Source organism: Elgaria multicarinata, chromosome 11 (assembly GCF_023053635.1).
Source record: "Elgaria multicarinata webbii isolate HBS135686 ecotype San Diego chromosome 11, rElgMul1.1.pri, whole genome shotgun sequence".
Taxonomy (NCBI): Eukaryota; Metazoa; Chordata; class Lepidosauria; order Squamata; family Anguidae; genus Elgaria; species Elgaria multicarinata.
Genome location: NC_086181.1, coordinates 13,134,987 through 13,151,121, shown reverse-complemented (window position 1 = coordinate 13,151,121; position 16,135 = coordinate 13,134,987). Strand labels below are relative to the sequence as shown.

At 44.5% G+C, this 16,135-nt stretch overlaps 1 pseudogene; it reads left to right on the top strand.

Annotated features, from left to right (window-relative positions):
• Window positions 1-15,614: 15,614 nt before the first annotated feature.
• On the top strand, window positions 15,615-15,732 carry LOC134407076 (5S ribosomal RNA; annotated as a pseudogene).
• Window positions 15,733-16,135: the final 403 nt, after the last annotated feature.

Below are 16,135 nucleotides of genomic sequence, written 5' to 3'. Positions count from 1 at the left end.
TAAAAGTATTGTCCAGCTGTCAATTTGGGATTATTATTTTTTCTCATGGACTAATATACCTATCTTAATCTGGTCTTGATTATCTTACTATAGTTATGAAGCAACTACAACAGATGTTTTTTAAATTCACTGGGTGCCTGCAGTGGTACAGTTAGGTAACTTTAAACTGCGGACTTAATCATCTTATGGGAGCTCTCAGCCCATCTTTCGAAATGTATTGCTTCACTTCCTTCAAAATGTGGTAAGCCAGCCTTACTGCACTTGAGGGCCCTTCTACTTATTCTGTTGAGTGGAAACTTGGACTTCTGCCCCATAATTCTGCCCTGACAGCACTCTGACTTACATCATTTTCCTCCATTATTTGCTTTGAGACAATTGGTTGCCAGTTTGAATTTCCCTTGTGTCATTTGCTCTATGCATTCCAATCTGTCACAATTGAACATGGGAAACTGCTTATAACACCCCTATTGGCTACATATATACATGCTTCTCCTTTATAGGGGATCCCTGGCTGAATACCCCACTTCCAATGCTCTACTTCACCAGTCGACTGTGATCCACTGTGCAAGAGTCTTGTGTTCCGGTTCCTGCCCCTGGTAAATCATTCTACTTATTCTGTTCCTCCTCTTTGTATTTGGGAGATGCCTCTGTTTTATTTTTATTTTTTTTAAAAGATGCAACAGTTGTCATTATTCAGGATTCATCAGCTTTCTCTCCATGATTTCTAGACTTCAAGTTGCAATCTTAGAACAAACATTTAAGAGCGCAAGAATAACCCTGCAGACCAAAAGCCTTTCTATCTCAGTATTCTGTCCCCACAGTGGCCAACCAAATGCCTATAAGAAACACAAAAACAAGATGTGAATGCAGTAGCATCGTCCCGCTCAGGTTCCTCAACAACTGGTATTGAGAAGCATCCTGCCTGGACTGGATGAGGGCCAACAAACTGAGACTCAATTCAGACAAGATGGAGATACTGCTAGTGGGTGGTTCATCTGTCCAGGTAGGTGATGTTCAACCTGTTCCGGAGGGTGTTGCACTCCCCCTAAAGGATTTGGTTTGTAGTTTAGGGGTGCTCTTGGATCCAGAACTGTCACTTGAAGCACAGATGAACTCGGTGGCAAAGAGCACCTTAAATCAGCTTAGGGTGATATACCAACTGCACCATTATCTGGACAGAGATTGCTTAGCTAGAGTTATCCATCCTCTAATAACTTCTCGTTTGGATTACTGCAATGCGTTACATGTGGGCCTGCTTTTGAAAACAGTCCAGAAACTTCAACTGGTACAAAACAGGGCAGCACGTTTACTAACAGGGACTGGCCAACAAGACCACATTCACCAGTCCTTTTCCAGCTTCACTGACTGCTAGCCCAGGTCCAGGGCCGATTCAAAGTGCTAGTATTAACATTTAAAGCCCTAAATGGCTTGGGGCCAGGTTAACTGAAAGAATGCTTCCTTCCATATGTAACTGCCTGGACCCTAAGATCATCTTCAGGGGTCCTTCTCTGTGAGTCCCTGACAAAGGAAGGGAGGCAGGTGGCTACCAGGAGGAGGGCCTTCTCTGCTGTGGCACCCTCGCTGTGGAATGAGCTCCCTAAAGAGATTCACCTGGCCTATACTTTATACTCTTCTTGACACCAGGTGAAGACCTTCTTATTTTTCCAGTATTTTAACAGTTTATCATCTTAACTTTTTTGTTTTAAATCTGTATTTTAAATCTTTGTATCAGTTTTATTCTGGTTGTACTTTTATATTGTATTTTTACTTCGTGGTTTAAATTTTATACTTTAAATTATGCTTCTGGTTTTGATTTTTGTGAACTGCCCAGAGAGCTTTGGCTATTGGGTGGTGTAGAAATGCAATCAATCAATCCATCAATCAATCAATAGAGTAGACATGGCTAGGATTGCACTATAAGTCTCTGAGTGGGCAAGGAATGCATCGTGTGTTTAGTGCACAAGCACATAAATGCATGCATGTGCATCCTGCACTACCAGTATAGTGCACTTTCTGCCAATTCACACACTGCAGCTTCAAGGCTATATTTTGGCAATATCTTAAACTGCTGAAAACATATTGTAGGATGCTTGCCCTGCCCTCTTTTGTATCTGGTCACTTTAGTACGGCTCCTGCAGCTTTGACTGTTGTGATGAAGAAGGAATTTCACCAGGTGCTGCATGCATACAAATGACACCTGCTGAAATTCCCTTTTCAATACAACTGTTAAAGATACAGGAGCCCTGTCCTCCTTTTCATATGGTCAACCTAAGTAGAAAAGCCCATAATGTGTGGAAACTCTAGCTAAACCTGTTGAAAAGGCACCTTCAGAGTATTGAATTTTACATCACCTGGACCTTTATTTGTTATTGTTAACATTATTTGCTTGCAAGGCATTTAATTAAAATCAACAACACTCATCTGCCAATGTTTCTGTTCAGTTATTCCATCTCCTCTGTCAACAAGACATTTATATAGCTGGGATATAATAGCATGATTTGTGCACACCATAAAAGTTATTCAAGCATCTACGTGAGGTTATAGTAATAATAATCTGGTGCAACTGGAACAGTTTGATTAATTATCTGCAAACTGTATTGAATGGAGGGTGATGATATATTTGGTGGAAGGAGAATCCCCATGAAAGAGCACTGAAGCCTGATCTCCACATTCAGCGGATTGAGATGGTGGAATGGACTGCACCACTTCACAATGCAAGTGGAGGAATCATACTTTTGAAAAGTCCCCTAAGTAAGCAAATAAACAAACAAAAGCACTCCAGTCCCTGCAAGTAGAAAACAAGCTCAGCAGGAAGCTAATAAGACTAGAATGTAAGTCCTTTTGACTTCAGTGGGTCACTCTAAGTATGATGAAACATGGATCCATTGTTCCTGTTGCTCTTCAGTCTGAAGGAGTGAATTTCCAATTATCCATGTGAACCTGTAGGAGACAAACATTAATAGTAACAATAATAATAATAATATAAGCTAAAGTAATACATTTTTATGATTATGTCCAGTGTTAAAGTAACCTTTCAAATCAAGAATGTTTAGGATTATTTTTAAAAAACAGTTATACACGCACTTGTGTGTGTATGCATGTGTATGCATATGCATATGTGTATGTGTGTATATATATATTAGATAAAGGGCTAGAGTTGAAATTCAAAAGGACAAAGTCTATGAAAGTATGGTGAAGCCAATCTGGTTGGGAAGCATACAGGTGACTGCTGTCAGCGGGACTGGAGGAACGACAGAGGCCATTTTCACCTTTCTGTCCTCTTTCGTTGTTGTTTTCATCTAGATGGGCCTGAGCTCTGCTAGTGGAGACACATTGGCAGAGGTGGGGCTAGAGCTGGAGGGAACTGAGGGTCTCTTGTATCCTGGCCTCTCCTCTCCTCTCCCTTCCCCTCCCCACCCACCACAACACCCCTTTTCAGACATCTCTGAGGTCCTCCCAGGCTGCTTTTGCAACTTTGGAGTGCAAGCACGGGGAGGGATTAGATTCTAGAGTTGCCCTTCCAAGGTCAGAGCAATGTCTATGAGATGCTCTCCAGGGACCATAGGATTGTTATCTAAAACATTTTAAATAAAATAAAAATCAGGAGGGGCAGCAAGAGAGGTATACAAGGGCCTACTGGTGCCCATGTGTACCGAGTTGGAGACCCCAGTGCTAAGAGATTATGGGGCGCAGTGGAGAGAGGTTGGAGAGTGTGCTATGCAGCCTGCCCTGCACCATCTAAGCTAGCCTGCTGGGTCCAGGTGTGATGAAGGACACTGCTATCTCACCTGTGTTGAAGTCAGCTTCTGTATATGGAATCCAGGGGGATCTTATCCTTTGCCTCTAGTAGCAAAATTCTTGGGCTGGCCTAGACATTTGTGTGGGGAAGGAGGGCATTCCTCAGAGTTGACATGCTTCCTCTGAGTGGAATTCCGCCCTGTACTTGTGAAATATTCCCAGGTGGGCCATCCCTCTCACTAGGCAGAGTGAGGCAGCAGATGCTTAGTGGTGTAGAGGAGGCAGCGGCGGCATTCTCCTCCTATTCATTCCCCTCCTTTACAGGACAGAGCTCTGTGTTTTAGGCAGCCTGCCCTGTGCCCCTAAACTAGCCTGCTGCCCACAGATGAGATGAAGGATGCAGTCCTATCACCAGAGCTGATGTAAGATTCAGCTGCAATGGCAGGGACTCCATCTTATCCTTCATGTCAGGCAGTAAAATATCTTGGACTGGCCCCCATATACCAGTCTTCTATTTTATATATGTGTACACATGTATTACGCATATGAACAAAGTGAAAATTCATTTATATTTAGCATAGCCGATGTTCATTTGATGCACCAAGTTACAATCAGTATAGTCTCTCTCTCTCTCTCTCTCTCTCTCTCTCTCTCTCTCTCTCTCTCTCTCTCTCTCTGTGTGTGTGTGTGTGTGTGTGTGTGTGTGTGTGTGTGTGTGTGTGTGTGTGTTACTTCTGTGTTACTCCACTGCAGGAGTAGGACTCTTGTGGCCCTCTAGATATTCTGACCTACAACTCCCATAAGCTCTAGCCTACATGATCATGGGAGTTGTGGGCCAAAACATCTGGAGGGGCACAAGTTATCAACCTCTGCTCCAATGTACGTAACTTCAAACAGGAGTCCATTCATCATACATACTTTCCAGGCACCCACTGTCTTTTGTTTTGGTTTTATAAGCTTCCAGTTTCACAGTTTGTATGGTTTTAAAAACCTTTTCCACCACTCTTTTCTAGGTGGTTTTGTAACTTATATATAGCCAACTTGTTATATAGTCTCAGGTGGCCAATGTGGCATCAGCCACACACAAGAGGGGGGGGGTATCAACAGGTTTGGGGAAACCTTACAGTTTGCAGAACTACATTTTTTAAAATTAAAAATGGAAAAATGCTCATGGGGAACAACCCCCAAAGAACCCAATGAAAACTTGGCATGTTTGGTGGCAAGAGAATGCTGGTTGATGTGGTGGGTAGGGTTGCCAGTTACGCAATGCCCCAAATTAAAAAGCCTTCATAAAAAAAGAGGACAAAAGAGGACACCAGTTTGCATAACACTTGCATATGCAAATTTACATGTATAGGTGCAAATTTAGAAACAATAACTATTATTTAAATATAAATATATTACATCTGACCATAGAATCAGAGAATAGTAGAGGCCATCAAGTCCAACCCTCTGCTCAATGTAGGAATCCACATTAAAGCATCCCTGACAGATGGATGTCCAGCTGTCTCTTGAAGGCCTCTAGGGTGGCCCGCCACCTGCCTAGGTAACTGATTTCATTGTCTTACTGCTCTAAGAGTCAGGAATCTGGCTTCCTGTAACTTGAGCCCATTAGTCCATGTCCTGCACTCTGGGATGATCAAGAAGAGATCCTGGCTCTCCTCTGTGTGACAACCTTTCAAGTGTTTGCAGAGTGCTATCATGTCTCCCCTCAGCCTTCTCTCCTCAAGGCTAAACATGCCCAGTTCTTTCAGTTTCTCCTCAAGGTAGCCTGTGTGGTGGTTCAGTCTGCCGTCCATGTACTGAGTTCTGATGGGCAAATTCAAGGCCCCTGCTACTCTCAATACTTATGGTTCCTTGACTTTAAATTGGACTTGGACTAGACAGCCCATCAAATAGAGGACTGTCCTCTGTAAAGTAGGACATCTGGCCACCAGAGTGGGGGGGGGGAGGGGGAGAAAACCATGTGAGGAGTTAGATGGGAATGGCATGTCCTGTAAAGGGCATGTCTTGCTAAATCCTGAACAGAAACCATCCACAGTGCAATATTCTGTTTCATCTAATACCAAACATATACAAGCCTTACTGTAACTAAAAGTTGTTGAAAAACCTCTTGCTTTTTAATTTTATGCATTTATCCCCTCTCCATCAGTTTATCCTCACAACAACCCTGCAAGGTGTGTTGGCTGAGGGAGAGTGACCGGCCCAAAGTCATCATGTGATCTATATGGCTGAGTGGGCATTTGGAGCTAGGTTTCCCAGATTCTAGTCTAGCTTTCCCCAAGCTGGTGCCTTCCAGATGTGTTGGACTATAACTCCCATCATCCCCATTCAGCTGTCTGGGAAAGGCTGACTTAGGCCTTAGCTAGACCTAAGTTTTATCCTGGTATCGTTCCAGGGTCATCCCTGTTCATGTAAATGACACACAGGGGATCCCGGGAGCAGGCAGGGACGACCCTGGGATAAACCTTAGGTCTAGCTACGGCGTTTGTCTAATACTCCAAACAAGATGTTTCTCATTATTTAGTAAATACAGTAAATAGAGCCAGTGTGGTGCAGTGGTTATAGTGTTGGACTGGGACTCTAGTCCTCACATGGGCATGACTTTGGGTCAGTCACAGACTGACAGCCTAACCTGCCACACAGGGTTGTTGTGAGAATAAAATGGAAAGAAGGACCATGTAAACCTCTGTGGGTTCCTTGAAAGAGGAGCGGGGAGGCAGGATATAAAATGTAAATGGTGGTTCTACATGGGCCTATTGAAGTTTACCTGGTGAAGAGTCTTCAGTGTGGTGGCCCCCTTTCAATGGAACTCCATGCCTCTGGAAGACAGGAAGGCACCAACATTGTGCTGTTTCTGATGCCTCCTGAAAACTTCTCTATTTCAGGAAGTCATCCTTGATTGACCAGTCATGGTTTTATTGGAATTTTGTTTCTTTTTTTTTAAAAAAGGAATAATTTTAACATGGTTGTTTGTTTGTTTTTAAATCCTATTTTGTATCTTTATTGTATACTGCTTTAAAATCTGTCTAGATATGGAGTGGTCTATAAACATTTCAAAATAAATAAAAATGTAATAATAAATAAATATACCACAGGGTAGTATGATACAGAAAATTCTGGTTGTTTTTTTGTATCAGTTCAATGATTGTTCCTGAATATTTTTGTAAGCGTTGTCACATTCCAACCTCAGATGTATAAAATCATCTTTTGCTGCTTTACTGTACCCATAGCTCCCCTATATGGGCCCATAAATTGTATGAAATGTCCGAGGTGACAGGTTGCCATCTTGACACAAGTAGGATATTACAGAAATACTGCTCTAGTTGGTAGGAGAGAATTACTTTTGTCCTTCAGTCATGCTATCAATCAAGTTGGTTTGCTTGCATGGTAATATAAATCTTTCTGAGGTTCACTGACACTCCTCTTTCCTGTGAATCTTGAGTTGGCTTCAGATTTAATCTAAGCCTTTTACTATTCCAAATGAGACTCTGCCATTCCTTCAACATGTCGCATACTAGGCCAGCCCTGCCATGAGGCAGAGTGGGGCGGCTGCCTCAGGTGGCAGATGCTGGGAGGCAGGGAGCAGTGGAGGATAGAGCTATGTACACCATACAACCTGCCCTGCGCCGCCTCAGTTAGCCTACTGCCCTCAGGTGCAGTGGAGGTGGCTGGCCCATTGCCAGTGTTGAAGTAAGATTCAACTACCAGTCTGATTGGCTTTTTTACACAGAATGGGAGGGGGGTTCGCCATCTGGACCGCTGCCTCAGGCAGAAAAAAATCTTTGGCTGGCCCTCATCTCCTAACAGCATAGGTATACTCTGAAGCAGAAAGGTCAACTTTGGTGGAAATATGGCCATTATAATGACTGGCTGGTCATATTGTTATGTTTCAACTTGGGCAGCCTGAGCATGTGGACTAGCTGCTTGGAGAGCTGAGGCTTATCATCTGGTTGTTAGATCCTTGCCCTTCTCAGTTACTGAAACTGGTCAGGGCTGGACTGTCAGTTTGTGTTGTGTTTCTCAGAAAACTCCTGCTTTCGATGGGAGGCAAATGACGAGGCTTGCTAAGTAATCCACAAAGCTTTTATTAAGCAACAAACATCTCTTCTACCTGAAGAGAGTCTAATCTCTTGGAAACTTCCCCCTAGGCAAAACTATGCAAACTATGCAAGACAATTGTCCGCTCAAGAATTGGAAGCCTCTTCCCAAATGCCCGTAACTTCAGAGAGCCTGAGGAGGAGGCAGGTTCTGGTGCAATCCTAGTCGGACCGACTTTCTCACGCCTTCCTTCTGCTCCGTGCGTTTTAGCTCCGGCGGACCCTAGCATCAGCTGGCTTGTTGGGACACTCTCCTCCGGAAGAAAGCTCACTTCCCACTGAGTGTGTAGGATTTGGCCTTGAGGAGATAAGCTCTGGAGAGGGCTGACTCCCAGCTGGGGTATCGCCCATGAGCGCTTCCTCCCCCACTGGTACAGGCTGGCTGGTGACTGGCACCGCTTCTTCTTGTTCTGAATCTGATTCTGATTGATTGCCTGAAACACCTTCTTCCAAAACAGGGGCCATAGGGTGCTTCTTCAAGGGAGAGGGTGGTCCCAACAGCCTTGAAGGAGCTGAGAATTTATTTATTTATTTATTTATTTATTTATTTATTTATTTATTTATTTACATTTATATACCGCCCCACAGCCGAAGCTCTCTGGGCGGTTTACAACATTTAAAAATAGTAAACATTAAAAGTATACAATTTAAAAACACACACACACACACACACACACACACACACACACATAAAAACAGTATAAAAACAACAGTATCCATTTAAAAACAACAATTGTGGGGTCCATTAAAAACAACCTAACCGTTGTTAAATGCTGTTAAAATGCTGTTAAAAATGCCTGGGAGAAGAGAAAAGTCTTGACCTGGCGCCGAAAAGATAACAATGTTGGCGCCAGGCGAGCCTCATCGGGGAGATCATTCCACAGTCGGGGGGCCACCACTGAAAAGGCCCTCTCCCTTGTTGCCATCCTCCGAGCTTCCCTTGGAGTAGGCACTCGGAGGAGGACCTTAGATGTTGAGCGCAGTGTACGGGTAGGTTCATGTCGGGAGAGGCGTTCCATCAGGTATTGTGGTCCCAAGCCATGTAGGGCTTTATAGGTTAAGACCAGCACCTTGAATTGGGCTCGGAAACATATAGGCAGCCAATGCAAGCGGGCCAGAATCGGTGTTACATGCTCAAACCTCTCTGTTCCAGCTATCAATCTGGCCGCCGCATTTTGCACAAGCTGCAGCTTCCGGACCGTCTTCAAAGGCAGCCCCATGTAGAGGGCATTGCAGTAATCTAATTTGGAAGTTACCAGAGTATGGACAACTGAAGCTAGGTTATCCCTGTCCAGATAGGGGCGTAGCTGGGCCACCAACCAAAGTTGGTAGAAAGCACTCCGTGCCACCGAGGCCACCTGAGCCTCAAGTGACAAAGATGGTTCTAGGAGAACCCCCAAGCTACGAACCTGCTCCTTCAGGGGGAGTGCAACCCCATCCAGAACCGGTTGAACACCCCCCATCCGATCAGAGGAACCACCCACCAGCAGCATCTCAGTCTTGTCTGGATTGAGCTTCAGTTTATTAGCCCTCATCCAGTCCATTGTCGCAGCCAAGCACCGGTTCAGCACATCCACAGCCACACCTGATGAGGATGAAAAGGAGCAGTAGAGCTGCGTGTCGTCAGCGTACTGATGACAGCGCACTCCAAAACTCCGGATGACCGCACCCAACGGTTTCATGTACATGTTAAACAGCATGGGGGACAAGACCGATCCCTGCGGAACTCCATACTGAAGAGTCCACGGGGCCGAGCAATGTCCCCCAAGCACCACCTTCTGGAGCCGTCCTGCTAAGTAGGAGCGGAACCACTGCAATGCAGTGCCCCCCACTCCCAACTCAGCCAGACGTTCCAGAAGGATACCATGGTCGATGGTATCGAAAGCCGCTGAGAGATCAAGGAGAATCAACAAAGTCACACTCCCCCTGTCCTTCTCCCGACATAGGTCATCATACAGGGCGACCAAGGCTGTTTCCGTGCCAAAGCCGGGCCTGAAACCCGACTGAAATGGATCCAGATAATCAGTCTCATCCAAGAGTGTCTGGAGCTGGCCCGCCACCACCCGCTCAAGGACCTTGCCCAGGAATGGAACATTTGCTACCGGCCTGTAGTTACTAAGATTTTCCGGGTCCAAGGAAGTTTTCTTCAGGAGTGGTCTCACTACCGCCTCTTTCAGACGGTCTGGGACCACTCCCTCTCGTAGAGAGGCATTAATCACCTCCTTGGCCCAGCCGGCTGTTCCATCCCTACTAGCTTTTATTAGCCAAGAGGGGCAAGGATCCAGTACAGAGGTGGTTGCGCGGACCTGTCCAAGCACCTTGTCCACATCCTCGAGCTGTACCAACTGAAACTCATCCAAGATTACAGGACAAGACTGTACTCTGGACACCTCACTAGATTCACCTGCTATAACACTGGAGTCTAAGTCCTGGCGGATGCAAAAGATTTTATTCTGGAACTGACCTCTATTGATAAAGGTCCCCACTGCTTGGTCCCCACTGTTTGGGATAACTTTTATCAGGGCAGGATGTACACTACTGCTTTATAATGCTTTATAACAGTATTGACAACTGTTGGGGCCCACATTCCATATACCGTTTTCAAACAGCTTACAAAGTGTTATATTCTGCTTGGTGTAGATCTGCCCCAGTGTCCAATGTATCATTCTCGAACAAGGTACTAGAGCAAGTGTTTCAACTCCAGGCAGGTTTAGATGACGCTGATTATTTGGATCCATTCCAGTCTGGTTTCCAGGCTAATTTGGGGGGCAGAAGCAGCCTTAGTCACCCTGGTGGATGACATATGCCAAGGAATGGATGAGGAGAATGTAACCTTGTTGGATCTCCTGGACTTCTCTGTGGCTTTTAATAAGATTGACCGTGGTATCTTTCTGGACTGCCTTTCCAGATGAGATCTGGAGACATTGTTTTACAGTAGCTCCAGAGGATGGATCAAATAAGTGGTGCTAAAGGACTTCCGGTCCACCTTTTGGCCATTGGCCTTTGAGTGTCCCCACAAAGCATGAAACTGTTGGGAGAAGTCATCCGGAGGTTTGAGCTAAAGTGTGATCAGTATGCAGATGATGCACAACTCTTACTCTACTATTCATCTGCTAGTCCCAGGGAAGCTGTGGTATCTGGTGGCAGTTTTAGGATAGATGAGGCCAAACAAGCTGAAGCTTAATCCAGCTAAGATGGAAGTACTGTGGGACAGAAAATCTGCTATCTGGATATAGGTTTGCAACCTGTTTGGATGAGAGTTGCATTCTCCCTGAAAGACTAAGGCCACAGCTAGACCTAAGGTTTATCCTGGGATCATCCAGGGTTCACCCCTGCCTGAGCACTGGATCCCCTGTGTGTCACCTAGATGAACAGGTTTGACCCCTGGATGATCCAGGGATAAACCTTAGGTCTAGCTATGGCCTAAGTAATTATGCAGTTTCAGGTTTCTCTATGGGCATTTTTCACCCCGTGTTGAATGAACATGCATGGAGAGGGGTGCTCCAGCCCTGCCTGCTTCCTCATGCATTTTTGTCACCCTGTATGCATGGAAGGTAACAGTCTGAACAGGAGAGCCTACTGTATCAGGGCAGGCTCTACATATCATCCAGGGCCCTGGATCACATGTAGAGGGGCTGCCTTTAAAGACAGATCATCGGTAAAGAATACTAGAATGCTCATAGGGACCTGGCCCCCATCTTGATGGTGGCGCTTTGGTGCCATGAGGCCTTGGGCTCCCACATTTCTGCTCCTTCCAGGCATCTGCATGGGAAAGAACACAAGTGCAGAGTTGCCACCACCACTGCCACTACGCTGAGCACTGGGAGGGATGGAAGAGGAACGAGGCAGCCAGAGGAGGATGAGGAGAAGGATGCTAGGTGTCCAAACCACTTCTCCTCCATCTGGCTACCAATTCCTCCCCCCTATTTTTATTTTTTTTCTGTATCTGCGAAGCTGTGCAGATACAGATAAAAAACAATTTTAAATTTTTTTTGGGGGGGTGAGGAACAGGCCCCATTCCTTCCCCCCCGTTTTTTTATTTATTTATTTACAGACGCGTGCAGCCCATTCTTCTCCTCTTCCCCTCCATTTTTTTAATTTACCAGGACTCACAGGGATCTCCTGAGCTCCTGAAGGTCTGCCCCCTTCCCTGTCCAGCCAATGGTGGTCAATCGGGTTGCCATCGGCTGTGACATGCCTCCACAGACAAAAAATTGGGGTAATTGCCTGACATTTATTTAGTGGAGTTTCTGGGTTTTGCCCCTGGATGGCTTCGCAATGGCAGCTGCATCATGTAGATGACCTTAGATAATGTAGATAATCTCCTGTTTTCACCTGGATTAATTTCCCCCCTGGATCTCCTCCTCTGGACACTGGGTTGATTTCTACTAACCTTCATCTGAGCCCACATGAGCCTGGTTTGGGTCCAGATTTGCATTGGATCAACTGCACTGGTGGAAATATACCTCCTTGCTTGCGCCCTATGTCAGCCCCTCCAGCCCCCTGAAAATGCTACACAGGCAGTCAGGACACATTGCTGGACAAGGTGAATTGTAGTGTGGGGTGAGAGGGGCATCTCCCAAAATCAGCTGAGGAAGCTTCTACAAGCAGACACCTTCTTCTTGCAGAAGGCAGGTGGTGGATTGAAGCCCTTGTCTCCTCAGCTTGTGATAGGTAGCTATACGTTTTTCATCCTTAATCTTTAGGACAAAACTCTGTACAGCTGGGAACATAGTAAACTTAACTAGAGAGTGACGGAAGACTAGGGGCCAAATGTAGGGATTTTATAAGAATTAATTGTAGGTAGGGATGTATGAGAAATTCATTTCAGTTCAGTTTTGATCAGTATTTACCCAGTTTGCATCTTCTGGTGCGAATATGGACTCGGATACAATTCTGTGGTCGAAGTCCATACATTTCTGAACTTGAAATGTGGTTCATGGACCAAACCAAAAAAAACAAAAACAAAAAGAGCATGTGTACCTTTGAAAAGTGTGCATGCAAAAATGCACACTTGAAAAAAGCATAGAAATATAATCTAATAATCAATGGGAGAGGAATGGGTACATTTTAAAGATGGGCACAATTAATGCATACATTTGGAAACATATGCTTGAAAACACACATGGATTTTCACACGTAAAGAAAATCAAAGATCACAGTCTGATACAGACTCAAGTTGGAATGAGCTTTGAGGTGGAATTTGGAGAATTTCAGCGAGCACGAGAATTTTGCTGATTCACCCATCTCTAGATTCGTAGTTAATTTTGCATAATGTAAATCTTATATGTAAGAACTTGCTTTGATACTAGATTTTCCACGTTACTTTTTATTTAATCATTATGTTATAGTTTCTCTACAATTCATTTACATACAGTGAGTTGTACTTTTCTCTCATTTCTTGTGCCTTTATCTCATAAGCCTAGTTCCTTGTTTTTCTTTGGCAATTGAAACAAACCTTTCACATTTATCCCACCCATAAATAGCCTCTGGTCATCTCTGGTTACATCCTCTTTCCCACTAGGGCAAATAAAGAACCCCACAGTAAAGTGTGGGTTGGATAAGGTAGATCAACAGCTAGTTGAGCAACCATACTCAATGAGGCCATAACTAGACCTATGGTTTATCCCTGGATCTCCCAGGGGTCAAACCTGTTCATCTAGGTGACGCACAGGGGATCCAGTGCTCAGGCAGGGGTGAACCCTGGATGATCCCAGGATAAACCTTAGGTCTAGCTGTGGCCTGAGTGCTCAATAATGGCTCTGCATCCTTTGGAGGAGTGATGTAAGGCCCTGTTTTGTTCAATTATTTTTTTAATAAATGATTTGGATGAAGGTGTAGAGGGGTTGCTTATCATATTTGCAGATGACACAAAGCTAGTGAGAATAGATAACATTACAGAAGGCAGAATCAAGATTCAAAAGAATCTTGACAGTCTGGAACACTGGGTTAAAACTAGGGATATAAGAGAGAGCTGCAGTGACCTACAGATTCTTCAGTAGACAAGGTTTTCCTGGGTCGCACAGATTCTGTGCACTTGTGGACCAGGTTTTTTTTCCCTTTATGGAATTTTATGCAAATTTAGTTGTAGAAAAATACATAAAATAAAAACAAAACACTGGCCCCAAATGCACATTGCCTCCACTGGCGAAAACATGGAATTGCATATTTGGGGGGGGGTTCATGCATTTTCGGGAGGATTTATGTATTTTTGCAAGTGCAAATTTGAACAAATGTAAAGTTGCACAAATTCAAGAAATTGGAAAAAAAATCTAATTCTGCCAATGAATGGATAATGGAACAAAAGGAACCTGACAATCTGTGAAACACAGATGGAATGGATTTTACAAACTCTGTGCAACCGTAGGTGAAACTAACAGGTGGAAATTCATCAGAGATAAAGATGAAGTCTTGTGATGACAACAACAACAACAACAACGGTACAAGTATAGGACAGGGAAAACACATAGCACCAACACAAGTGAAAATATATACGGACAGTATCAGGGCAGGCAATCTGCCAGTGTTAGCTTCCTGTTCTGCTGGTGGCCATTCCCACTACCCTAGTGGCAGCATTGGGTACTGCCCTTCTAGATCTCTTGGGGTACAATCATATGCATATTAGACAGAAAAAAAGTCCTACAACTCCCAGCATGCCCTAGCCAACCATGCTTTCTGTCTAAACATGCATAGGATTCCACCTGAATGGATCACAAGTTGAATATGAGCCAGGGTGATGCAGCTGCTAACAAAGTTGAGGCAACTTAGGTTGCATTAACAGAAGTGTGGTGTTCAGGCCACAAGAAGTAACAGTTCCACCCTGTTCTGCATTAGACCTCAGTTCTGGGCCCCATATTTTAAGAAGGACACTGACAAAGTGGGCCATGCTTATAGAAGAGCAATCAGATTGGTGAGGGGTTGGTGGAAATCAAGCCCTATGAGGAATGGTTGAAAGAGCTGGGTATTAAAGCCCTAAACGGCTTGGGGCCAGGCTATCTGAAGGAACGCCTCCCATATGTACCTGCCTGGACCCTAAGGTCATCCTCAGGGGTCCTTCTCTGTGAGCCCCTGCCAAAGGAAGTGAGGCAGGTGGCTACTAGGAGGAGGGCCTTCTCCGCTGTGGCACCCTGGCTGTGGAATGAGCTCCCTAAGGAGATTCACCTGGCACCTACACTATGTTCTTTCAGACGCCAGGTGAAGACCTTTTTATTCCCTCAGTATTTTAACAGTCTATAAATTTAATTTTAACTTTGCTATTTTAAATTTGTATTTTAAATTTGTATTTCTGCACTGCTGCTGATTTTATCCTGGTTGTGCTTTTATATTATATTTTACATCATGTTTTTATACTGTTTGTTTTATACTTTGAATGGTTTTAATTTTTGTGAACTGCCCAGGGAGCTTCAGCTATTGGGCAGTATAAAAATGCAATAAATAAAAATAAAATAAATAAATAATATGATAGCAACTTTCAAATATGTGAAAGACTGACATGCAGAAGATGCAGCAGAGTTGCTCTCTGTTGAACCGGAGGGCAGGACTAGAACAAGAATTGGAAGTTGTATTGAAAGCAGATTTTAGCAAACATTAGGAAAAACTTCCTAACAGTGAGGCTGTTAGACACTGAAATAGACTTCTTCAGGAGTTGGTGGGTTCTCCTTAAGCAGAGGCTAGGCAGCCATCCATCAGGGTCAATGTAGCTGCACACTGCATTGCAGAGCCTGCATTGAGCAGGGGGTTGGATGATCTCCAAGGTCCCTTCGAACTCTATGATTCTGTTACAGCCACACCACCCTGAAAGCACCTGATCCCAACTGGTCTTAGAAGTAAAGCAGGGTTGGGCCTGGTTAGTATTGGATTGGAGACTGTCTGGGAATACCGGGTGTTGTGGGCTTTTCTTGTTTGTTGTTTCAGGTGATGGGCTGCTGGGGCTCAGTGGTAGAACACTTGCTTTGCAAGCAGAAGGTCTCAGGTTCAATCTCCGGCATCTCCAGATAGGGCTGAAAAAGTCTCCTGCCTGAAACCCTTGAGAGCCTTCGCTTGTGCTCAGATGACTGACTCAGTAAAAGGCAGCTTCTTATGCTCCTGTTCATTGTCATTTGTGTCTTCTAAACCTCCTCCAAGGTCTGATGTGATGATGGTGGTGGTGGGTAACTAATTTCTTTTTACCATTCATAATTTTATAAACCTCTATCATGTCTTCTTTTAGTCATTTGGTTCTCTGAACTAAAAAGCCCCACAGGCTTCGCCTTTTCTCAGAGGGAAGGTTGCTCTTTTCTGTATTCCCAGTGCTTTCG